Source organism: Pseudophryne corroboree, chromosome 11 (assembly GCF_028390025.1).
Source record: "Pseudophryne corroboree isolate aPseCor3 chromosome 11, aPseCor3.hap2, whole genome shotgun sequence".
NCBI lineage: Eukaryota > Metazoa > Chordata > Amphibia > Anura > Myobatrachidae > Pseudophryne > Pseudophryne corroboree.
Window position 1 is genome coordinate 343,309,154 of NC_086454.1, and position 26,570 is coordinate 343,335,723.

Consider the following 26,570-nt stretch of genomic DNA (forward strand, 5'->3'; position numbering starts at 1 on the left):
TCACAAAAGGGATCCCCAGACCGCCGGGATCATAACTACATATCCTCCCATAGGTGCCAGTGGGGGATGCTAGATTATGAAATGTACCAAGCTCTTGGCCCCAGATGGTGTTAGATGGTGTTGGCCGCCTATGGGTAAGATCTCCGCCACAATGTAATATTGCCGGAGGGATGGACACTAGATTCAGTGTATGGAAGATCAGATCATGGATTCATACACATGTATAATAACATGAAAGCTGAGCTGTACTGTGGGGGTCATTCCGAGTTGATCGTAGCTGTGCTAAATTTAGCACAGCTACGATCATTCACACTGACATGCGGGGGGACACCCAGCACTGGGCTATCCCGCCCCGTATGTCAGTGCCGCTCCCCCGCAGAAGAGAAGTGCAAAGGCATCGCACAGCGACGATGCCTTTGCACTTTAAGAGTAGCTCCGGACCAGCGCAGCTTTAGCGTGCTGGCCGGGAGCTACTCGTCGCTCCCCGGCCCGCAGCGGCTGCGTGTGACGTCACGCAGCCGCTGCGGCCCCCCCCCCCAACGGTCCGGCTACGCCTGCGTTGGCCAGACCGCTCCCCCTAAATGGCGGCTTAATGACGCCATCCGGCCCCCTCCCGCCCAGCGACCGCCTCTGTCTCAGAGGCGATCGCTAGGCAACGACGGCTGCCGTGCGCCGGCGCACTGTGGTGCCGGCACATGCGCAGTTCCGACCCGAGCGCTGCGACAAACTGCAGCAAGCGATCAACTCGGAATGACCCCCTATGAGACCAGGGGGACAAGATCCCCAGGAGATGCGGCACTGCCAAGATCCCTAGAGTTAGCTAAATGTTCCCAGAATTCTTAGTGCATGTTTACAAGAACCAGTCTCTGGTTATGTCATTGTATAAATACAGGATATTCTTTTTCTCTTTTGTCTAAGAGTATCATTTTAAACAGACACAATTCTATGTGGTTTATGTGCATGCTATCGGTATCCGGACTCTGGGTCGACAGCCATTGTTCGACAGTGTCTGTGTCGACACTGGAAATAGGTCGACGCAACCATTATGTCGAAATAAACAAGACCGACATGCAAAAAGGTCGACGTGAGTTTTCACATTTTTTTTTTTTTTTTTTACTTTGTCATACTTTACGATCCATGTGGGCTACAATTGTGAATAGTAACCTGTGCCAAGCGTAGTGGTAGCGGATCGAGGCACCTTGCCCGAAGCATGGCGAGCAAAGCGAGGGGACACGGTGCACTACTTGGTGATCCCTGTCACTTTTCAAAGAAAACGACACCAAAAAAAATCATTAAAAACTCACGTCAACCTTTTTTCATGCCACCCTTGTTCATGACGACATAATGGTCGTGTCGACCTATAGGTGTTGACCTAGACACTGTAAACCCTGAGTCCCATACCCCTTGCTATCAGTGTTATAAATGCTGCAGAAATAACAGGCCAGGTTAGCAGTTTCCGTTCTGTTATTGATCATGAACTCCCTGTGGGATCATTCAGGATACAGAGAAATCCCTCCAGAGGCTGCAGCACAATATACTGTGTGTAGCTATGTATGCATGCTGGGAATATACCGCTTCTTTTTTATGTATCTCGCCTTGCCATACCCTCCAACATTTCCCTTTTAAACACTTGTTAGTACACTTGAGAGTAAAGGGGCGTGGCCATTGGGTGTGGTATGTAAGGTCGACAGGAAGTAGGTCGACCATTATTGGTCGACAGGAAGGAAGTAGATCGACCGGTATGCTAGATTGACAGGGTCTTTAGGTCGACATGGTCTAGGTCGACAGGTCAAAAGGTCGACATGAGTTTTTTATGTGTTGTTTTCTCCGTACAGTGACCGGGAACCCCAATTAGAGCACCGTGTCCCCTCGCATGGCTCGCTTCACTCGCCAGGTTACCGTTCCCATTTGTAGTCCACGTGGATCGTAAAGTATGAAAAACTTCAAAAAAAAGAAGAAAAATGTGAAAAACCCATGTCGACCTTTTGACCTGTCGACCTATAAATGCTGTCAACCTACTTACTGTCGACCAATAGTGGTCAACCAAAACATTGTCAACCTACTTACTGTCGAACTAAAGACCATTGGTAGAGGGGGTGTGGCCATGAGGAAAGGGGGCGTGAGACGAGTCAGCGCTGAGTGTTTAAAGCTGTTCCTGAGGACTGAATTCAGCCGGCCCTGGGCCAAAAGTATCCTATTGAGAAATCTAGAAAAACGTATTAAATCATACTTACCTACTGTCCCGGAATGGGCCGGAAGGCACCTGAGAATTGTGCGGCGCTGCCGGCCGCCCAGAAGAGAGGGCAAGTCTCCCGACCAGCCTCTACCTCCCCGCACCTCCCCCGCAGACACACACAAGCATCTGCAGACAGGGTGATGACGTGATTCGCGGTTAATCGTGGCATTGTGGTCCCGCCCCCTGCTCACAATGCCTGTAACCTCAGCAATTTTATGGACATGCCCCCGCTCCACCCCAACCCAACATCACCCCTCCTCCGTCACACCCCGTTTGCCGAGCCACGCCCCCCGCCACGCCGAGTTTGCTGCCTCTGAATATCAGCAAGTATGTATTAAATGAAGTAAAATGTATTTATACGTCACCATTAGGTCGCTATCCTATTACCAGCGATGAAGCATCGGGAGTGAAAAACAGGAGTTTTTTGCGATTCTTCACCAATATTTTTTTGGGGGGTAAAAATAAATTGTTTTTCATGCACAGGTTCAGTGAAACCTCTGCGTTTTCGCCTCCGAGGACCAGAAAAGACGGCACTTATCAGGGAGTTTGTTTCACCGGCCTGAGGCCTGGTAAGCCACGGCGACCCATCAGTGTCCCATGCTTGCAGGTCATGTGACTGGGGAGAGTCAGGTGCCCGGGGAGCCGGAGCTGTCTGCACTGGAAGCTGTCAGGAGCCGGCACCCGGTGCAGATGGTAACACAAAAACCCTGCTGCAGCTTGTGCCGGCTTATCGGGGCTAATAGGATAGCTTAAGGCGATATAATTACCTGCAGATAATTGGATATCCCCCTTAGGCTCAGTTATTGGGGGCAGAGGCGTAACTCTGGGAGGTAACGGAGTCATCTGCCACCGGGCTCCTGCTCTGAAGGGGGGCACCTCTCCTCCCATTCTGTGACACCACTGAATTAATTAATTAATACCTGCCACTATCTCTTCAGTGGCCGACTTCCTCACTGGTCCCTGCACCTTACAAATCACACCCTTTTTATTATACGGTAGATACATATTTTACTAGTGTCATACCCAGGATTAGAGACCACAACCTATTACACTGGAAGCAGACACCTTACTGTATAGGAAATATGATAAATTCTAACTATATGAAGATACTTCTCTGACAATTACACGTAACTTCATACCATACTTGCCTACTCTCCCGGAATGGCCGGGAGGCTCCCGAAAATCGTGTGACCCTCCCGGCCCCCCGGAAGAGCAGACAAGTCTCCCGACTTTTCACTTCCCACCTGCCCAGCCGCCCACTTTGAGAGTAAAGTGGGCGGTCCGGACACTCGATGACGTGATTCAACAAGAGTCGCGTCATCGCAGTCACGCCCCCTGATGTAAAACGCCGGTTATGGCGGCATTACAGAGCGGGGGGCATGGCTTAAGTGTGGTGTCAATGTAACCCCACCCTCGTATCGCCTCCACCACGCCCCATTCCGCCTCCTCCTCTCGTCTTTGTCCCGGACAGCCCCTCCACTGAGCCGACCTGGCAGCTCTCTCCCGGAGAGGGCTGCCAGAAAGTAGGTAAGTATGCTTCATACAGTTAAAATTCTCATGCTTACTGTACAGAAGCAAATAGCTCCATCACTAAAGCGTCTGCTGTCAGTGTAACAGGTCATGGGTTCTAATCCTAGGTATGACTTCTAAGAAATGGCTGATTTAAAATAAAATACAATGGGGTATATTTACTAAGGTCCCGATTTTGACCGAGATGCCGTTTTTTCTTCAAAGTGTCATCTCGGTAATTTACTAAGCAAAAATCACGGCAGTGATGAGGGCATTCGTAATATTTTGGAAGTCCTAGGAAAAAATCACGAATCAATACACCATCGGTCAAATACGCCTGCAATTTGCTAGAAATCGGTCATTTACTAAAAAGTGCAAAACACAAACACTGCCGACAATAGCCAAACACTGCCGTGCTAAAATACAAATCGTGAAAAAGTGCTAAAAAAACCCAGACCTGCTTTTTTATCCCGTGTTTGTATAGGCATGCACGGATCCATGAGATCCGTGCATGTTTTTCAGTGGGAAGGGGTGGGAAATGTTATAATTTAAAAAAAAAAAATTGCGTGGGGTCCCCCCTCCTAAACCAAACCAGCCTCGGGCTCTTTGAGCCGGCCCTGGTTGCAAAAATATGGGAAAAAAATTGACAGGGGTTCCCCCATATTTAAACAACCAGCACCAGGCTCTGCGCCTGGTCCTGGTTCCAAAAATACGGGGGACAAAAAGCGTAGGGGTCCCCCGTATATTTGAAACCAGCACCGGGCTCCACTAGCTGGACAGATAATGCCACAGCCGGGGGTCACTTTTATACAGTGCCTTGCGGCCGTGGCATCAAATATCCAACTAGTCACCCCTGGCCGGGGTACCCTGGGGGAGTGGGGACCCCTTCAATCAAGGGGTCCCCCCCCAGCCACCCAAGGGCCAGGGGTGAAGCCCGAGGCTGTCCCCCCCATCCAATGGGCTGCGGATGGGGGGCTGATAGCCTTTGTTGAAAGTAATGAATATTGTTTTTAGTAGCAGTACTACAAGTCCCAGCAAGCCTCCCCCGCAAGCTGGTACTTGGAGAACCACAAGTACCAGCATGCGGCGGAAAACCGGGCCCGCTGGTACCTGTAGTACTACTACTAAAAAAATACCCCAATAAAGACATTACACACACACCTTGAAAGTATAACTTTAATGCATACATACACACCACCATATACACATACTTACCTTATGTTCCCACGCAGGTCGGTCCTCTTCTCCAGTAGAATTCATGGTGTACCTGTTGAAAAAATCCTACTCACCAAATCCAGTGTAGAGGGCTCCTCGGATAATCCATTTGTAATCCACGTACTTGTAAAAATAAAAAAACGGGACACCCGACCACGAACTGAAAGGGGCCCCACGTTTTCACATGGGACCCCTTTCCCCGAATGCCAGAAACCCCCTCTGACTGATGTCTAAGTGGGTTTCTTCAGCCAATCAGGGAGCGCCACGTTGTGGCACACTCCTGATCGGCTGTGTGCTCCTGTACTGTATGACAGGCGGCACACGGCAGTGTTACAATGTAGCGCCTATGCGCTCCATTGTAACCAATGGTGGGAACTTTCAGGTCAGCGGTTGACCGAAAGTGACCTCACCGCTGACCTGTAAGTTCCCACCATTGGTTACAATGGAGCGCATAGGCGGTACATTGTAACACTGCCGTGTGCCGCCTGTCATACAGTACAGGAGCACACAGCCGATCAGGAGGGTGCCAAACGTGGCGCTCCCTGATTGGCTGATGGAACCTTCTTGGACTTAAGTCAGAGGGGGTTCCAGGCATTCGGGGAAAGGGGACCCATGTGAAAACATGGGTCCCCTTTCAGTGCGAGGTCGGGTATCCGTTTTTTTATTTTTACAAGTACGTGGATTACAAAAGGATTTACCGAGGAGCCTAAGACACTGGATTATGTGAGTATAAATTTTTCAACAGGTACACCATGGATTCTACTGGAGAAGAGGACCGACCTGCGTGGGAACATAAGGTAAGTATGTGTATATGGAGGTGTGGATGGATGTATTAAAGTTATACTTTCAAGGTGTGTGTGTGTTGTCTTTATTGGGGTATTTTTTTAGTAGTAGTACTACAGGTACCAGCGGGCCCATTTTTCCGCCGCATGCTGGTACTTGTGGTTCTCCAAGTACCAGCTTGCGGGGGAGGCATGCTGGGACTTGTAGTACTGCTACTAAAAACAATATTCATTACTTTCAACAAAGGCTATCAGCCCCCCATCCGCAGCCCATTGGATGGGGGGGACAGCCTCGGGCTTCACCCCTGGCCCTTGGGTGGCTGGGGGGGGGGCCCTTGATTGAAGGGGTCCCCACTCCCCCAGGGTACCCCGGCCAGGGGTGACTAGTTGGATATTTGATGCCACGGCCGCAAGGCACTGTATAAAAGTGACCCCCAGCTGTGGCATTATCTGTCCAGCTAGTGGAGCCCGGTGCTGGTTTCAAAAATACGGGGGACCCCTACTCTTTTTGTCCCCCGTATTTTTGGAACCAGGACCAGGCGCAGAGCCCGATGCTGGTTGTTTAAATATGGGGGAACCCCTGTCCATTTTTTCCCCATATTTCTGCAATCAGGATCGGCTCAAAGAGCCCGAGGCTGGTTTGCCTTAGGAGGGGAGACCCCACGCAATTTTTTTTTTAAGTTTAAACATTTTTTTTTTTTTTTTACAAGGTGCACAATGAAGCCATGCACGGATCATTCAGATCTGGCCGAGATTCATTGTATTAAAGTCGGCAGTGTTTTACAAGTCACTCATGTAAAACACTGCCTAAAAAAACGAATGACATCGACATCGGAAAACCCGAAAATGCAGAATACGGCAGCTTAGTAAATTAGTCGTAATCAATTCAAAAAGTTGCATATTTACACTTTCGATGTCATTCGTGATTGAACTTTGACCTCAAACGGGAAAATACGATTCTTAGTAAATTTACCCCATGAATGTATATACACACACACACACACACACATAAATATATATATATATATATATATATATATATATATATATTTATCTAAATATAGGGGGGGGCACCAATATTTATCTTGCCTCCGGGCAACTGGGACGAATTTACGCCACTAATTGGGGGGGGGGGGGGGGGGTCTGGGAACGGAACCAGTGTCCTACACAACGTCAGGTCACTGTAGCACACCACGGTCTTGCAAGGTGAGAAAGCATCTTGTTTTCCATTCTTTGTAAACTAATGGAGACTTTACACTTGCAGATCCTGTAGCTGTGATTCATGTGCTGCTGATAATGTGAGCACAGAGATCCAGCTGGGACTGCACAGGAAACAACAGACTGGTGGGGAACAAACTTCAGGACTGGACAGATAACCATCTGGGGATTCTCTCAGACCTTTCCGTGCTTTTGGGGAGATGCATCAAGCCTTGGAGAGAGATAAAGTGCAGTAGTTGCCCAAAGTAACCAATCAGCTACACGAAACGGTCACATCATAGACTGTGCTAGATAAATGACAGTTAGGAGCTGATTGGCTGTTTTGAGCACATTTTCCACTTTATCTCTCTCCAATACTTAGTGCATCTCCCCCATATCAGCTAGTGCTCAGTACTGAATTATATAGTTTAGTTTGTGGACTTTGAGTCATATGTAGATGACAGGTTGATTCCACCAGAGAGCTGTACTAACAACTAGCCCTATAAGCTGACTCTCTGATACTATACCTCCCAACATGACACTCTCCAGGAGGACACAATGCTCTGCTCCTGGGCTTCCCTCTTACTGTATGATTACCATCACCTGTGCTGTACCCTAATACTGACCCAGTGCTCATACCTATGTCATACCTCCCAACATGACCTCTCCAGGAGGACACAATGCTCTGCTCCTGGGCTTCCCTCTTACTGTATGATTACCATCACCTGTGCTGTACCCTAATACTGACCCAGTGCTCATACCTATGTCATACCTCCCAACATGACCTCTCCAGGAGGACACAATGCTCTGCTCCTGCTCTTCCCTCTTACTGTATGATTACCATCACCTGTGCTGTACCCTAATACTGACCCAGTGCTCATACCTATGTCATACCTCCCAACATGACCTCTCCAGGAGGACACAATGCTCTGCTCCTGCACTTCCCTCTTACTGTATGATTACCATCACCTGTGCTGTACCCTAATACTGACCCAATGCACATACCTATGTCATACCTCCCAACATAACCTCTCCAGGAGGACACAATGCTCTGCTCCTGCACTTCCCTCTTACTGTATGATTACCATCACCTGTGCTGTATCCCAATACTGACCCAGTGCTCATACCTATGTCATACCTCCCAACATGACCTCTCCATGAGGACACAATGCTCTGCTCCTGCTCTTCCCTCTTACTGTATGATTACCATCACCTGTGCTGTACCCCAATACTGACCCAGTGCTCATACCTATGTCATACCTCCCAACATGACCTCTCCAGGAGGACACAATGCTCTGCTCCTGCACTTCCCTCTTACTGTATGATTACCATCACCTGTGCTGTACCCTAATACTGACCCAGTGCTCATACCTATGTTATACCTCCCAACATGACCTCTCCATGAGGACACAATGCTCTGCTCCTGCTCTTCCCTCTTACTGTATGATTACCATCACCTGTGCTGTACCCTAATACTGACCCAGTGCTCATACCTATGTCATACCTCCCAACATGACCTCTCCAGGAGGACACAATGCTCTGCTCCTGCTCTTCCCTCTTACTGTATGATTACCATCACCTGTGCTGCACCCTAATACTGACCCAGAGCTCATACCTATGTCATACCTCCCAACATGACCTCTCCAGGAGGACACAATGCTCTGCTCCTGCTCTTCCCTCTTACTGTATGATTACCATCACCTGTGCTGTACCCTAATACTGACCCAGTGCTCATACCTATGTCATACCTCCCAACATGACCTCTCCAGGAGGACACAATGCTCTGCTCCTGCTCTATCCTCTTACTGTATGATTACCATCACCTGTGCTGTACCCTAATACTGACCCAGTGCTCATACCTATGTCATACCTCCCAACATGACCCTCTCCAGGAGGACACAATGCTCTGCTCCTGCTCTTCCCTCTTACTGTATGATTACGATCACCTGTACTGTACCTCAATACTGACCCAGTGCTCATACCTATGTCATACCTCCCAACATGACCTCTCCAGGAGGACACAATGCTCTGCTCCTGCTCTATCCTCTTACTGTATGATTACCATCACCTGTGCTGTACCCTAATACTGACCCAGTGCTCATACCTATGTCATACCTCCCAACATGACCTTCTCCAGGAGGACACAATGCTCTGCTCCTGCTCTTCCCTCTTACTGTATGATTACCATCACCTGTGCTGTACCTCAATACTGACCCAGTGCTCATACCTATGTCATACCTCTCAACATGATCCTCTCCAGGAGGACACAATGCTCTGCTCCTGCTCTTCCCTCTTACTGTATGAATACCATCACCTGTGCTCTACCCTAATACTGACCCAGTGCTCATACCTATGTCATACCTCCCAACATGACCTCTCCAGGAGGACACAATGCTCTGCTCCTGCACTTCCCTCTTACTGTATGATTACCATCACCTGTGCTGTACCCTAATACTGACCCATTGCTCATACCTATGTCATACCTCCCAACATGACCTCTCCAGGAGGACACAATGCTCTGCTCCAGCACTTCCCTCTTACTGTATGATTACCATCACCTGTGCTGTACCCTAATACTGACCCAGTGCTCATACCTATGTCATACCTCCCAACATGACCTCTCCAGGAGGACACAATGCTCTGCTCCTGCACTTCCCTCTTACTGTATGATTACCATCACCTGTGCTGTACCCTAATACTGACCCATTGCTCATACCTATGTTATACCTCCCAACATGACACTCTCCAGGAGGACACAATGCTCTGCTCCAGCACTTCCCTCTTACTGTATGATTACCATCACCTGTGCTGTACCCTAATACTGACCAAGTGCTCATACCTATGTCATACCTCCCAACATGACCCTCTCCAGGAGGACACAATGCTCTGCTCCTGGGCTTCCCTCTTACTGTATGATTACCATCACCTGTGCAGTACCCTAATACTGACCCATTGCTCATACCTATGTCATACCTCCCAACATGACCTCTCCAGGAGGACACAATGCTCTGCTCCTGCACTTCCCTCTTACTGTATGATTACCATCACCTGTGCTGTACCCTAATACTGACCCATTGCTCATACCTATGTTATACCTCCCAACATGACACTCTCCAGGAGGACACAATGCTCTGCTCCAGCTCTTCCCTCTTACTGTATGATTACCATCACCTGTGCTGTACCCCAATACTGACCCAGTGCTCATACCTATGTCATACCTCCCAACATGACACTCTCCAGGAGGACACAATGCTCTGCTCCTGCACTTCCCTCTTACTGTATGATTACCATCACCTGTGCTGTACCTCAATACTGACCCAGTGCTCATACCTATGTCATACCTCCCAACATGACCTCTCCAGGAGGACACAATGCTCTACTCCTGCTCCTCCCTCTTACTGTATGATTACCATCACCTGTGCTGTACCTCAATACTGACCCAGTGCTCATACCTATGTCATACCTCCCAACATGACCTCTCCAGGAGGACACAATGCTCTACTCCTGCTCTTCCCTCTTACTGTATGATTACCATCACCTGTGCTGTACCCTAATACTGACCCAGTGCTCATACCTATGTCATACCTCCCAACATGACCTCTCCAGGAGGACACAATGCTCTACTCCTGCTCTTCCCTCTTACTGTATGATTACCATCACCTGTGCAGTACCCTAATACTGACCCATTGCTCATACCTATGTTATACCTCCCAACATGACACTCTCCAGGAGGACAAAATTCTCTGCTCCAGCTCTTCCCTCTTACTGTATGATTACCATCACCTGTGCTGTACCCCAATACTGACCCAGTGCTCATACCTATGTCATACCTCCCAACATGACACTCTCCAGGAGGACACAATGCTCTGCTCCTGCACTTCCCTCTTACTGTATGATTACCATCACCTGTGCTGTACCTCAATACTGACCCAGTGCTCATACCTATGTCATACCTCCCAACATGACCTCTCCAGGAGGACACAATGCTCTACTCCTGCTCTTCCCTCTTACTGTATGATTACCATCACCTGTGCTGTACCTCAATACTGACCCAGTGCTCATACCTATGTCATACCTCCCAACATGACCTCTCCAGGAGGACACAATGCTCTACTCCTGCTCTTCCCTCTAACTGTATGATTACCATCACCTGTGCTGTACCCTAATACTGACCCAGTGCTCATACCTATGTCATACCTCCCAACATGACCTCTCCAGGAGGACACAATGCTCTACTCCTGCTCTTCCCTCTTACTGTATGATTACCATCACCTGTGCTGTACCCTAATACTGACCCAGTGCTCATACCTATGTCATACCTCCCAACATGACCTCTCCAGGAGGACACAATGCTCTACTCCTGCTCTTCCCTCTTACTGTATGATTACCATCACCTGTGCTGTACCGCAATACTGACCCAGTGCTCATACCTATGTCATACCTCCCAACATGACCTCTCCAGGAGGACACAATTCTCTGCTCCTGCTCTTCTCTCTTACTGTATGATTATCATCACCTGTGCTGTACCCTAATACTGACCCAGTGCTCATACCTATGTCATACCTCCCAACATGACCTCTCCAGGAGGACACAATGCTCTGCTCCTGCACTTCCCTCTTACTGTATGATTACCATCACCTGTGCTGTACCCTAATACTGACCCATTGCTCATACCTATGTTATACCTCCCAACATGACACTCTCCAGGAGGACACAATGCTCTGCTCCAGCACTTCCCTCTTACTGTATGATTACCATCACCTGTGCTGTACCCTAATACTGACCCAGTGCTCATACCTATGTCATACCTCCCAACATGACCCTCTCCAGGAGGACACAATGCTCTGCTCCTGGGCTTCCCTCTTACTGTATGATTACCATCACCTGTGCAGTACCCTAATACTGACCCATTGCTCATACCTATGTCATACCTCCCAACATGACCTCTCCAGGAGGACACAATGCTCTGCTCCTGCACTTCCCTCTTACTGTATGATTACCATCACCTGTGCTGTACCCTAATACTGACCCATTGCTCATACCTATGTTATACCTCCCAACATGACACTCTCCAGGAGGACACAATGCTCTGCTCCAGCTCTTCCCTCTTACTGTATGATCACCATCACCTGTGCTGTACCCCAATACTGACCCAGTGCTCATACCTATGTCATACCTCCCAACATGACACTCTCCAGGAGGACACAATGCTCTGCTCCTGCACTTCCCTCTTACTGTATGATTACCATCACCTGTGCTGTACCTTAATACTGACCCAGTGCTCATACCTATGTCATACCTCCCAACATGACCTCTCCAGGAGGACACAATGCTCTACTCCTGCTCTTCCCTCTTACTGTATGATTACCATCACCTGTGCTGTACCTCAATACTGACCCAGTGCTCATACCTATGTCATACCTCCCAAATGACCTCTCCAGGAGGACACAATGCTCTACTCCTGCTCTTCCCTCTTACTGTATGATTACCATCACCTGTGCTGTACCCTAATACTGACCCAGTGCTCATACCTATGTCATACCTCCCAACATGACCTCTCCAGGAGGACACAATGCTCTACTCCTGCTCTTCCCTCTTACTGTATGATTACCATCACCTGTGCAGTACCCTAATACTGACCCATTGCTCATACCTATGTTATACCTCCCAACATGACACTCTCCAGGAGGACAAAATTCTCTGCTCCAGCTCTTCCCTCTTACTGTATGATTACCATCACCTGTGCTGTACCCCAATACTGACCCAGTGCTCATACCTATGTCATACCTCCCAACATGACACTCTCCAGGAGGACACAATGCTCTGCTCCTGCACTTCCCTCTTACTGTATGATTACCATCACCTGTGCTGTACCTCAATACTGACCCAGTGCTCATACCTATGTCATACCTCCCAACATGACCTCTCCAGGAGGACACAATGCTCTACTCCTGCTCTTCCCTCTTACTGAATGATTACCATCACCTGTGCTGTACCTCAATACTGACCCAGTGCTCATACCTATGTCATACCTCCCAACATGACCTCTCCAGGAGGACACAATGCTCTACTCCTGCTCTTCCCTCTTACTGTATGATTACCATCACCTGTGCTGTACCCTAATACTGACCCAGTGCTCATACCTATGTCATACCTCCCAACATGACCTCTCCAGGAGGACACAATGCTCTACTCCTGCTCTTCCCTCTTACTGTATGATTACCATCACCTGTGCTGTACCCTAATACTGACCCAGTGCTCATACCTATGTCATACCTCCCAACATGACCTCTCCAGGAGGACAGAATGCTCTACTCCTGCTCTTCCCTCTTACTGTATGATTACCATCACCTGTGCTGTACCCCAATACTGACCCAGTGCTCATACCTATGTTATACCTACCAACATGACCTCTCCAGGAGGACACAATGCTCTGCTCCTGCACTTTCCTCTTACTGTATGATTACCATCACCTGTGCTGTACCCTAATACTGACCCAGTGCTCATACCTATGTCATACCTCCCAATATGACCTCTCCAGGAGGACACAATGCTCTGCTCCTGCACTTCCCTCTTACTGTATGATTACCATCACCTGTGCTGTACCCTAATACTGACCCAGTGCTCATACCTATGTCATACCTCCCAACATGACCTCTCCAGGAGGACACAATGCTCTGCTCCTGCACTTCCCTCTTACTGTATGATTACCATCACCTGTGCTGTACCCTAATACTGACCCAGTGCTCATACCTATGTCATACCTCCCAACATGACCTCTCCAGGAGGACACAATTCTCTGCTCCTGCTCTTCTCTCTTACTGTATGATTACCATCACCTGTGCTGTACCTCAATACTGACCCAGTGCTCATACCTATGTCATACCTCCCAACATGACCTCTCCAGGAGGACACAATGCTCTACTCCTGCTCTTCCCTCTTACTGTATGATTACCATCATCTGTGCTGTACCCTAATACTGACCCAGTGCTCATACCTATGTCATACCACCCAACATGACCTCGCCAGGAGGACACAATGCTCTACTCCTGCTCTTCCCTCTTACTGCATGATTACCATCACCTGTGATGTACACTAATACTGACCCAGTGCTCATACCTATGTCATACCTCCCAACATGACCTCTCCAGAAGGACAGAATGCTCTACTCCTGCTCTTCCCTCTTACTGTATGATTGCCATCACCTGTGCTGTACCCCAATACTGACCCAGTGCTCATACCTATGTCATACCTCCCAACATGACCTCTCCAGGAGGACACAATGCTCTGCTCCTGCTCTTCCCTCTTACTGTATGATTACCATCACCTGTGCTGTACCCCAATACTGACCCAGTGCTCATACCTATGTTATACCTACCAACATGACCTCTCCAGGAGGACACAATGCTCTGCTCCTGCACTTTCCTCTTACTGTATGATTACCATCACCTGTGCTGTACCCTAATACTGACCCAGTGCTCATACCTATGTCATACCTCCCAATATGACCTCTCCAGGAGGACACAATGCTCTGCTCCTGCACTTCCCTCTTACTGTATGATTACCATCACCTGTGCTGTACCCTAATACTGACCCAGTGCTCATACCTATGTCATACCTCCCAACATGACCTCTCCAGGAGGACACAATGCTCTGCTCCTGCACTTCCCTCTTACTGTATGATTACCATCACCTGTGCTGTACCCTAATACTGACCCAGTGCTCATACCTATGTCATACCTCCCAACATGACCTCTCCAGGAGGACACAATTCTCTGCTCCTGCTCTTCTCTCTTACTGTATGATTATCATCACCTGTGCTGTACCCTAATACTGACCCAGTGCTCATACCTATGTCATACCTCCCAACATGACCTCTCCAGGAGGACACAATGCTCTGCTCCTGCTCTTCCCTCTTACTGTATGATTACCATCACCTGTGCTGTACCCTAATACTGACCCAGTGCTCATACCTATGTCATACCTCCCAACATGACCTCTCCAGGAGGACACAATGCTCTGCTCCTGCACTTCCCTCTTACTGTATGATTACCATCACCTGTGCTGTATCCTAATACTGACCCAGTGCTAATACCTATGTCATACCTCCCAACATGACCTCTCCAGGAGGACACAAAGCTCTGCTCCTGCACTCCCCTCTTACTGTATGATTACCATCACCTGTGCTGTATCCTAATACTGACCCAGTGCTCATTCCTATGTCATACCTCCCAACATGACCTCTCCAGGAGGACACAATGATCTGCTCCTGCTCTTCCCTCTTACTGTATGATTACCATCACCTGTGCTGTACCCTAATACTGACCCAGTGCTCATACCTATGTCATACCTCCCAACATGACCTCTCCAGGAGGACACAATGCTCTGCTCCTGCTTTTCCCTCTTACTGTATGATTACCATCACCTGTGCTGTACCCTAATACTGACCCAGTGCTAATACCTATGTCATACCTCCCAACATGACCTCTACAGGAGGACACAATGCTCTGCTCCTGCACTTCCCTCTTACTGTATGATTACCATCACCTGTGCTGTACCCCAATACTGACCCAGTGCTCATACCTATGTCATACCTCCCAACATGACCTCTCCAGGAGGACACAATGCTCTGCTCCTGCACTTCCCACTTACTGTATGATTACCATCACCTGTGCTGTACCCTAATACTGACCCAGTGCTCATACCTATGTCATACCTCCCAAATGACCTCTCCAGGAGGACACAATGCTCTGCTCTTCTCTCTTACTGTATGATTATCATCACCTGTACCCCAATACTGACCCAGTGCTCATACCTATGTCATACCTCCCAACATGACCTCTCCAGGAGGACACAATGCTCTGCTCCTGCTCTTCCCTCTTACTGTATGATTACCATCACCTGTGCTGTACCCTAATACTGACCCAGTGCTCATACCTATGTCATACCTCCCAACATGACCTCTCCAGGAGGACACAATGCTCTGCTCCTGCACTTCCCTCTTACTGTATGATTACCATCACCTGTGCTGTATCCTAATACTGACCCAGTGCTAATACCTATGTCATACCTCCCAACATGACCTCTCCAGGAGGACACAAAGCTCTGCTCCTGCACTCCCCTCTTACTGTATGATTACCATCACCTGTGCTGTATCCTAATACTGACCCAGTGCTCATTCCTATGTCATACCTCCCAACATGACCTCTCCAGGAGGACACAATGATCTGCTCCTGCTCTTCCCTCTTACTGTATGATTACCATCACCTGTGCTGTACCCTAATACTGACCCAGTGCTCATACCTATGTCATACCTCCCAACATGACCTCTACAGGAGGACACAATGCTCTGCTCCTGCACTTCCCTCTTACTGTATGATTACCATCACCTGTGCTGTACCCCAATACTGACCCAGTGCTCATACCTATGTCATACCTCCCAACATGACCTCTCCAGGAGGACACAATGCTCTGCTCCTGCACTTCCCACTTACTGTATGATTACCATCACCTGTGCTGTACCCTAATACTGACCCAGTGCTCATACCTATGTCATACCTCCCAACATGACCTCTCCAGGAGGACACAATGCTCTGCTCCTGCACTTCCCTCTTACTGTATGATTACCATCACCTGTGCTGTACCCCAATACTGACCCAGTGCTCATACCTATGTCATACCTCCCAACATGACCTCTCCAGGAGGACACAATGCTCTGCTCCTGCTCTTCCCTCTTACTGTATGATTACCATCACCTGTGCTGTACCCTAATACTGACCCAGTGCTCATACCTATGTCATACCTCCCAACATGACCTCTCCAGGAGGACACAATGCTCTGCTCCTGCACTTCCCTCTTACTGTATGATTACCATCACCTGTGCTGTATCCTAATACTGACCCAGTGCTAATACCTATGTCATACCTCCCAACATGACCTCTCCAGGAGGACACAAAGCTCTGCTCCTGCACTCCCCTCTTACTGTATGATTACCATCACCTGTGCTGTATCCTAATACTGACCCAGTGCTCATTCCTATGTCATACCTCCCAACATGACCTCTCCAGGAGGACACAATGATCTGCTCCTGCTCTTCCCTCTTACTGTATGATTACCATCACCTGTGCTGTACCCTAATACTGACCCAGTGCTCATACCTATGTCATACCTCCCAACATGACCTCTCCAGGAGGACACAATGCTCTGCTCCTGCACTTCCCTCTTACTGTATGATTACCATCACCTGTGCTGTATCCTAATACTGACCCAGTGCTAATACCTATGTCATACCTCCCAACATGACCTCTCCAGGAGGACACAAAGCTCTGCTCCTGCACTCCCCTCTTACTGTATGATTACCATCACCTGTGCTGTATCCTAATACTGACCCAGTGCTCATTCCTATGTCATACCTCCCAACATGACCTCTCCAGGAGGACACAATGATCTGCTCCTGCTCTTCCCTCTTACTGTATGATTACCATCACCTGTGCTGTACCCTAATACTGACCCAGTGCTCATACCTATGTCATACCTCCCAACATGACCTCTCCAGGAGGTCACAATGCTCTGCTCCTGCTTTTCCCTCTTACTGTATGATTACCATCACCTGTGCTGTACCCTAATACTGACCCAGTGCTAATACCTATGTCATACCTCCCAACATGACCTCTACAGGAGGACACAATGCTCTGCTCCTGCACTTCCCTCTTACTGTATGATTACCATCACCTGTGCTGTACCCCAATACTGACCCAGTGCTCATACCTATGTCATACCTCCCAACATGACCTCTCCAGGAGGACACAATGCTCTGCTCCTGCACTTCCCACTTACTGTATGATTACCATCACCTGTGCTGTACCCTAATACTGACCCAGTGCTCATACCTATGTCATACCTCCCAAATGACCTCTCCAGGAGGACACAATGCTCTGCTCCTGCTCTTCTCTCTTACTGTATGATTATCATCACCTGTACCCCAATACTGACCCAGTGCTCATACCTATGTCATACCTCCCAACATGACCTCTCCAGGAGGACACAATGCTCTGCTCCTGCTCTTCCCTCTTACTGTATGATTACCTTCACCTGTGCTGTACCCTAATACTGACCCAGTGCTCATACCTATGTCATACCTCCCAACATGACCTCTCCAGGAGGACACAATGCTCTGCTCCTGCACTTCCCTCTTACTGTATGATTACCATCACCTGTGCTGTATCCTAATACTGACCCAGTGCTAATACCTATGTCATACCTCCCAACATGACCTCTCCAGGAGGACACAAAGCTCTGCTCCTGCACTCCCCTCTTACTGTATGATTACCATCACCTGTGCTGTATCCTAATACTGACCCAGTGCTCATTCCTATGTCATACCTCCCAACATGACCTCTCCAGGAGGACACAATGATCTGCTCCTGCTCTTCCCTCTTACTGTATGATTACCATCACCTGTGCTGTACCCTAATACTGACCCAGTGCTCATACCTATGTCATACCTCCCAACATGACCTCTACAGGAGGACACAATGCTCTGCTCCTGCACTTCCCTCTTACTGTATGATTACCATCACCTGTGCTGTACCCCAATACTGACCCAGTGCTCATACCTATGTCATACCTCCCAACATGACCTCTCCAGGAGGACACAATGCTCTGCTCCTGCACTTCCCACTTACTGTATGATTACCATCACCTGTGCTGTACCCTAATACTGACCCAGTGCTCATACCTATGTCATACCTCCCAACATGACCTCTCCAGGAGGACACAATGCTCTGCTCCTGCACTTCCCTCTTACTGTATGATTACCATCACCTGTGCTGTACCCCAATACTGACCCAGTGCTCATACCTATGTCATACCTCCCAACATGACCTCTCCAGGAGGACACAATGCTCTGCTCCTGCTCTTCCCTCTTACTGTATGATTACCATCACCTGTGCTGTACCCTAATACTGACCCAGTGCTCATACCTATGTCATACCTCCCAACATGACCTCTCCAGGAGGACACAATGCTCTGCTCCTGCACTTCCCTCTTACTGTATGATTACCATCACCTGTGCTGTATCCTAATACTGACCCAGTGCTAATACCTATGTCATACCTCCCAACATGACCTCTCCAGGAGGACACAAAGCTCTGCTCCTGCACTCCCCTCTTACTGTATGATTACCATCACCTGTGCTGTACCCTAATACTGACCCAGTGCTCATACCTATGTCATACCTCCCAACATGACCTCTCCAGGAGGACACAATGCTCTGCTCCTGCTTTTCCCTCTTACTGTATGATTACCATCACCTGTGCTGTATCCTAATACTGACCCAGTGCTCATTCCTATGTCATACCTCCCAACATGACCTCTCCAGGAGGACACAATGATCTGCTCCTGCTCTTCCCTCTTACTGTATGATTACCATCACCTGTGCTGTACCCTAATACTGACCCAGTGCTCATACCTATGTCATACCTCCCAACATGACCTCTCCAGGAGGACACAATGCTCTGCTCCTGCTTTTCCCTCTTACTGTATGATTACCATCACCTGTGCTGTACCCTAATACTGACCCAGTGCTATTACCTATGTCATACCTCCCAACATGACCTCTACAGGAGGACACAATGCTCTGCTCCTGCACTTCCCTCTTACTGTATGATTACCATCACCTGTGCTGTACCCCAATACTGACCCATACCCTCCAACATGACCCGCCCCACTAGGTACAAAATGCTCTGTTTCTGGACTTTCCTCTTAATTTATGATTGCCATCACCTGTGAAGAAACAGCTTTCTTATCATTTAACTAGTTCAACACAGGTGATGGAAATCATAAATTAAGAGGGAAGTCCAGAAACAGAGCATTTTGTACCTAGTGGGGCGGGTCATGTTGGAGGGTCTGCTGACCCAGTGCTCATACCTATGTCATACCTCCCAACATGACCTCTCCAGGAGGACACAATGCTCTGCTCCTGCACTTCCCACTTACTGTATGATTACCATCACCTGTGCTGTACCCCAATACTGACCCAGTGCTCATACCTATGTCATACCTCCCAACATGTCCTCTCCAGGAGGACACAATGCTCTGCTCCTGCTCTTCCCTTTTACTGTATGATTACCATCACCTGTGCTGTACCCCAATACCATACCTCCCAACATGACCCGCTCCAGGAGGGACACAATGCTCTGCTTCTGGACTTTTCTCTTAATTTATGATTGCCGGCACCTGTGTTGAACAGGTTAATGGATGAGAAAGGTGTTTCAGCACAGGTGATGGCAATCATAGATTAAGAGGAAAATCCAGGAGCGGAGCATTCTGTTCCTCCTGGGGAGGGTCATGTTGGGAGGTATGCAATACTGACCCAGTGTTCTTACCATACTTCTCTCTTCATAGAGTAGATTGGCTCCCAGGTTTACACAGATATGTCTCTTATGACCACCTGTGGTGGTACAGGTAGGAACATAGAGATGGGAGAGGGTCAGTCTCCCAAATATCATCGTAGTACAGAGAGATAATAAAGGCTGTCAGACATTTTTAAACACACCCAGTATGGTTATATAGTGGCAGAAATATATTCCTGTGTGTACGCCAGCTCACACATTCCTGGCAGTCGTTCATTGCAACGACCCATCTGCTGTGCTGCACATCAGATTTGACGATGCAGTGAACGTCGCCAGCTGCTGGAGTGGTACATTGCACCTTCGTCCACTGCATCTTGCCGCCGCTGGGTACACACATTGTTTAGTGTGTACCCACAATTAGATATGGGACTTGTGTTCCTAGCTCATATATAAATGGTGGTGTGAGAATAAACCTGTTCAGTGTGTGTGCTACATGCAAATGCAGCTGGTCTTTACCCTGCATGCAGACAAAATACATGTATTTGCCCCCTTGGCAGTGCAGCATGGTGTGTCCCAGGTGCGCAGTTACCTGTATTTGCCCCCCTGGCAGTGCAGCATGGTGTGTCCCAGGTGCGCAGTTAGCTGTATTTGCCCCCCTGGCAGTGCAGCATGGTGTGTCCCGGGTGCACAGTTACCTGTATTTGCCCCCCTGGCAGTGCAGCATGGTGTGTCCCAGGTGCGCAGTTACATGTATTTGCCCCCCTGGCAGTGCAGCATGGTGTGTCCCAGGTGCGCAGTTACCTGTATTTGCCCCCCTGGCAGTGCAGCATGGTGTGTCCCAGGTGCGCAGTTAGCTGTATTTGCCCCCCTGGCAGTGCAGCATGGTGTGTCCCGGGTGCACAGTTACCTGTATTTGCCCCCCCTGGCAGTGCAGCATGGTGTGTCCCGGGTGCACAGTTACCTGTATTTGCCCCCCTGGCAGTGCAGCATGGTGTGTCCCGGGTGCACAGTTACCTGTATTTGCCCCCCTGGCAGTGCAGCATGGTGTGTCCCGGGTGCACAGTTACCTGTATTTGCCCCCTGGCAGTGCAGCATGGTGTGTCCCGGGTGCACAGTTACATGTATTTGCCCCCCTGGCAGTGCAGCATGGTGTGTCCCAGGTGCGCAGTTACCTGTATTTGCCCCCCTGGCAGTGCAGCATGGTGTGTCCCGGGTGCACAGTTACCTGTATTTGCCCCCCTGGCAGTGCAGCATGGTGTGTCCCGGGTGCACAGTTACCTGTATTTGCCCCCCTGGCAGTGCAGCATGGTGTGTCCCGGGTGCACAGTTACCTGTATTTGCCCCCCTGGCAGTGCAGCATGGTGTGTCCCGGGTGCACAGTTACCTGTATTTGCCCCCCTGGCAGTGCAGCATGGTGTGTCCCGGGTGCACAGTTACCTGTATTTGCCCCCCTGGCAGTGCAGCATGGTATGTCCTGGGTGCGCAGTTAACTGTATTTGCCCCCCTGGCAGTGCAGCATGGTGTGTCTCAGGTGCGCAGTTAGCTGTATTTGCCCCCCTGGCAGTGCAGCATGGTGTGTCCCAGGTGCGCAGTTACCTGTATTTGCCCCCCTGGCAGTGCAGCATGGTGTGTCCCGGGTGCACAGTTACCTGTATTTGCCCCCCTGGCAGTGCAGCATGGTGTGTCCCGGGTGCACAGTTACCTGTATTTGCCCCCCTGGCAGTGCAGCATGGTGTGTCCCAGGTGCGCAGTTACCTGTATTTGCCCCCCTGGCAGTGCAGCATGGTGTGTCCTGGGTGCGCAGTTACCTGTATTTGCCCCCCTGGCAGTGCAGCATGGTGTGTCCTGGGTGCGCAGTTACCTGTATTTGCCCCCCTGGCAGTGCAGCATGGTGTGTCCCAGGTGCGGTTACCTGTATTTGCCCCCTGGCAGTGCAGCATGGTGTGTCCCAGGTGCGCAGTTATCTGCTTTGCTCCCACCTCAGAATCAGCCCCGTTACCTGCAAGGCATTGTGCGCTTCTGAATACTTACCTCTAGCTTGGTCTGTCCCCGCAGGTTGGACTCCTGGGTGAGTTACCCCTGTACAGAGGCTTACATCGGAGATTAGCAGGTGCAGTGAGATATGTTACAGCGAGATGTAGCAGAGGTAGCTGGGGACATGCCGTCCCCCTCGCTCTATACAGCATTCCTCACACAACAGATCCCTTTTATACAGAGCCGGGCGCTGGGCACATATTTCATAGTGTGGGCCATAAGTATGTGATAATGGATACTTGTCTTCCAAGTCCTATTGAGACGGTGATGTCACCAGTGAGCGTATAGAGGGGCACAGGAGCAAGACTTACGTGTATGTACATTCATGCCCGTATATCACTGCCATGTCCACAATAACCAGGTACCACCCACTGAGAAGCCGTAACTTATAGATAATATACCTATTTATAGAATGGGCACCTTAGCCAAGCAACTTGTTGGATTGGTTTTGCTGCTAAAGCATGTATCCGGCTAGGGTGCATTGGTTTAATATCCATAACTATGTTATGTTTATTGACCAGTTTGTATATCCAAAGGGAATGTTTGTAGAACAGCCGTCGCCCCATACAGACACCACGGCTCTGGCAATATCCATGACTGCATTCGCCAGCAGATGTAGCTACAGTGAAGAAGTCTAGGGGTAGGGAGTGATAGAATCTAGGGGTAGGGAGTGAGGAATCTAGGTGTAGGGAGTGAGGAAGTCTAGGGGTAGGGAGTGATGAACTCTAGGGGTAGGGAGTGAGGAATCTAGGGGTAGGGAGTGAAGAAGTCTAGGGGTAGGGAGTGATGGAATCTAGGGGCAGGGAGTGATGGAATCTAAAATCTAGGGGCAGGGAGTGATGGAATCTAGGGGTAGGGAGTGATGGAATCTAGGGGCAGGGAGTGAAGAAGTCTAGGGGTAGGGAGTGATGGAATCTAGGGGTACGGAGTGAGGAATCTAGGGGTAGGGAGTGAAGGAGTCTAGAGGTAGGGAGTGAGTAATCTAGGGGTAGGGAGTGAGGAATCTAGGGGTAGGGAGTGATGGAATCTAGGGGTATGGAGTGAGGAATCTAGGGGTAGGGAGTGAAGGAGTCTAGAGGTAGGGAGTGAGTAATCTAGGGGTAGGGAGTGAGGAATCTAGGGGTAGGGAGTGAAGGAGTCTAGGGGTAGGGAGTGAGGAATATAGGGGTAGGGAGTGAGGAATCTAGGGGTAGGGAGTGAAGGACTCCAGGGGTAGGGAGTGAAGGAGTATAGGGGTGGGGAGTGAAGGAGTCTAGGGGTGGGGAGTGAAGGAGTCTAGGGGTAGAGAGTGAAGGAGCCTAGGGGTAGGGAGTGAAGGAGTCTAGGGGTAGGGAGTGAAGGAGTCTAGGGGTAGGGAGTGAAGGAGTCTAGGGGTGGGGAGTGAAGGAGTCTAGGGGTGGGGAGTGAAGGAGTCTAGGGGTAGGGAGTGAAGAAGTCTAGGGATAGGGAGTGAGGAATCTAGGGGTAGGGAGTGTAGGAGTCTAGGGATAGGGAGTGAAGAAGTCTAGGGATAGGGAGTGAGGAATCTAGGGGTAGGGAGTGTAGGAGTCTAGGGATAGGGAGTGAAGGAGTCTAGGGGTAGGGAGTGAAGGACGCCAGGGATAGGGAGTGAAGGAGTCTAGGGGTAGGGAGGGAGGAATCTAGGGATAGGGAGTGAAGGAGTCTAGGGGTAGGGAGTGAAGGAGTTCAGGGGTAGGGAGTGAATGAAGCCAGGGGTAGGGAGTGAAGGAGTCTAGGGGTAGGGAGTGAAGGAGTCTAGGGGTAGGGAGGGAGGAATATAGGGGTAGGGAGTGAAGGAGTCTAGGGGTAGGGAGGGAGGAATATAGGGGTAGGGAGTGAAGGACCCCAGGGATAGGGAGTGAAGGAATCTAGGGGTAGAGAGTGAAGGAGCCTTTGGGGTAGGGAGTGATGAGTCTAGGGGTGGGGAGTGAAGGAGTCTAGGGGTAGGGAGTGATGGAATCTAGGGGTAGGGTGTGAAGGAGTTCAGGGGTAGGGAGGGAGGAATCTAGGGGTAGGGAGTGAAGGACGCCAGAGATAGGGAGTGAAGGAGTCTAGGGGTAGGGAGTGAAGGAGTCTAGGGGTGGGGAGTGATGGAATCTAGGGGTAGGGAGTGAAGGAGTCTAGGGGTGGGGAGTGATGGAATCTAGGGGTAGGGTGTGAAGGAGTTCAGGGGTAAGGAGGAATCTAGGGGTAGGGTGTGAAGGAGTTCAGGGGTAGGGAGGGAGGAATCTAGGGATAGGGAGTGAAGGAGTCTAAGGGTTACAAATATTTTTGTTTTCAAAAAAACTCATGTCGACTTGTCCTGTGTTGACGTTTTTATTGTGTTGACCTTTTCCATGATGATCAATAATGGTCAAATTGAAGGGCCCCATACACTAGAACGATAATGCCCGATTTCATCCAATTTTGGGCATTCGGCTGATATATCGGGTGAAATTGGGCATTTTGGACGTGTTTCTGATCCGATGCGTGTTCCCGTGAGGGTTGGATCGGCTCCCCTAGATCGTTAGTGCTGCACTCGTGATATGTCGGTTTCCGCAGGCATGGCTGGGATCGCATATGATATATCGCATGCAAAATGTACCAAATCGCATGGAAACGTATGGAACCAATCCCGGGAAGATCCTGGGAGAGTTCAAGGGAAATCGCCTCCAACTTCAGCCTCAGACGTATCGTTGTAGTGTATGGGGGCCTTAAGTGCCGTCCTGATACTGCTGAATGGTTGGAGTAGTCCCTCATTGGAGAAGAAGGGGGGGGGGGTGTGTTAATCAGCGCTCTGACACTAGAGCAGTGAGATGAGAATGTGAGAATTCCCAGGAAACACCTGGAGGTAGGTAACATTCCCCCCCTTGATTCCTGCAAATATCCACCTTCTCCGGTTACAGGATTGTTTGAGAGAAATCAGAGTATTCCATACACCCGAGCCGTCACTACTACAATAGCCCGGAGGGAGATAGGGTACTTTCCCAGGAAAGATATGATATCCGTCATCTCTGTGTGACAATGTGGCATTTAAGCAAAATATAATTTGTCACATCTGACCGTATCATGTTGGAGGATAAGTTACACAGGTGCCTCTTGTAGCGAGGTAATGGAACAGTGTCACCCAGTGGCAAATATATGGAATATAATGTACACGTAGTGGAACTGTCCTCCGTGATGTCACCGGTGACTTTATAATGAGTCAGCCACAGTCATGACAAAGAAGTATCTAGTAGGAAGAATCACGGTCTGTGTGTACTGTACATCTACTGTACAAGATAATCACGTTACATGAACCAATCAGAATCTAGCTATTATCTTATAGACTAAGGGCGGGGGGTACGAAGGAAGAAGAGCTGGCAGCTTTCTCTCCCATAATGTGGGGGGGGGGGGGGGGGGGGGGTGTGTCCCGGGGCAGCCCTCCGATATTCACTGGAAACTGTTCGGTGGCCCCCCAGCTGAAATAATTGCCCACCCCTGTTCTAGAAAGTGCAAGATGCATTTTTTTTATTACCAGATATTTAAAAAGCGCACACATATGCTGCAGCGTGGTACAGAGAATATTTGCCCAATCACATCAGTCCCTGCCCCAGTGGAGCTTACACTCTATATTCCCTACCACATGCACGCACATTCCAATTAACCTACCAGTATATTTTTGGATTGTGGAAGGAAACCGCGCAAGGACGGGAGAAAATACAAACTCCACAAAGTTAGGGCCGTGGTGGGAACGGAACCCATGACCTCAGTGCTGTGAGGCAGTAATGCTAACCACTACACCATCCGTGCTGCCCGTATAAGAATGCTTCATGTTCCCTTTGGAATGTGGAATAATCAAGCCCATAAATCAGACCTCACAGTCCAGACTTCAAGAATGTCCATGCTTGAGCTCAGGTGATTAAATCGAGTTGACTGATACCGCTTTCAGGTCACACCCGGGACTTGTACATCGGTGCTTCCCAGGTGTGACCAGCGACACCAATCCGGCAAATTGCCCAGGCTGGTGACGTGTGCGGAGGCGGCGCCTGGAGATCAGATCATCTCCGCGCCGCCTCTGCCTATACTGTGAATGGGTCCCGGGTCACATGGACCCGGTAATAACCCTCTTTATTCCCGGGTTGAAATAACGGGTCAGGTGACCGGGGAATTTAGGACTTTCCCTTTTCACACCGCACATCGACCTGGCAATATACCAGGTTATTTTGGGTGGTATGAAATGGGTATGAGGTACTAATTACGTCACCTGTGCTCAAACATGGATAT

The 26,570-nt window shown here is 49.5% G+C and overlaps 1 protein-coding gene across 1 annotated transcript in view; it reads right to left on the reverse strand.

The window, feature by feature from the left end:
- Positions 1-22,428, reverse strand: part of LOC134969760 (cadherin-1-like) — a 92,928-nt gene extending 70,500 nt beyond the window's left edge. Inside the window, exon 1 of the mRNA XM_063945921.1 lies at positions 22,323-22,428. The gene's annotated coding sequence lies outside the window, so the exon portion shown is untranslated. The remainder of the gene's footprint in view (positions 1-22,322) is intronic.
- Between the last annotated feature and the right edge of the window lie 4,142 nt (positions 22,429-26,570).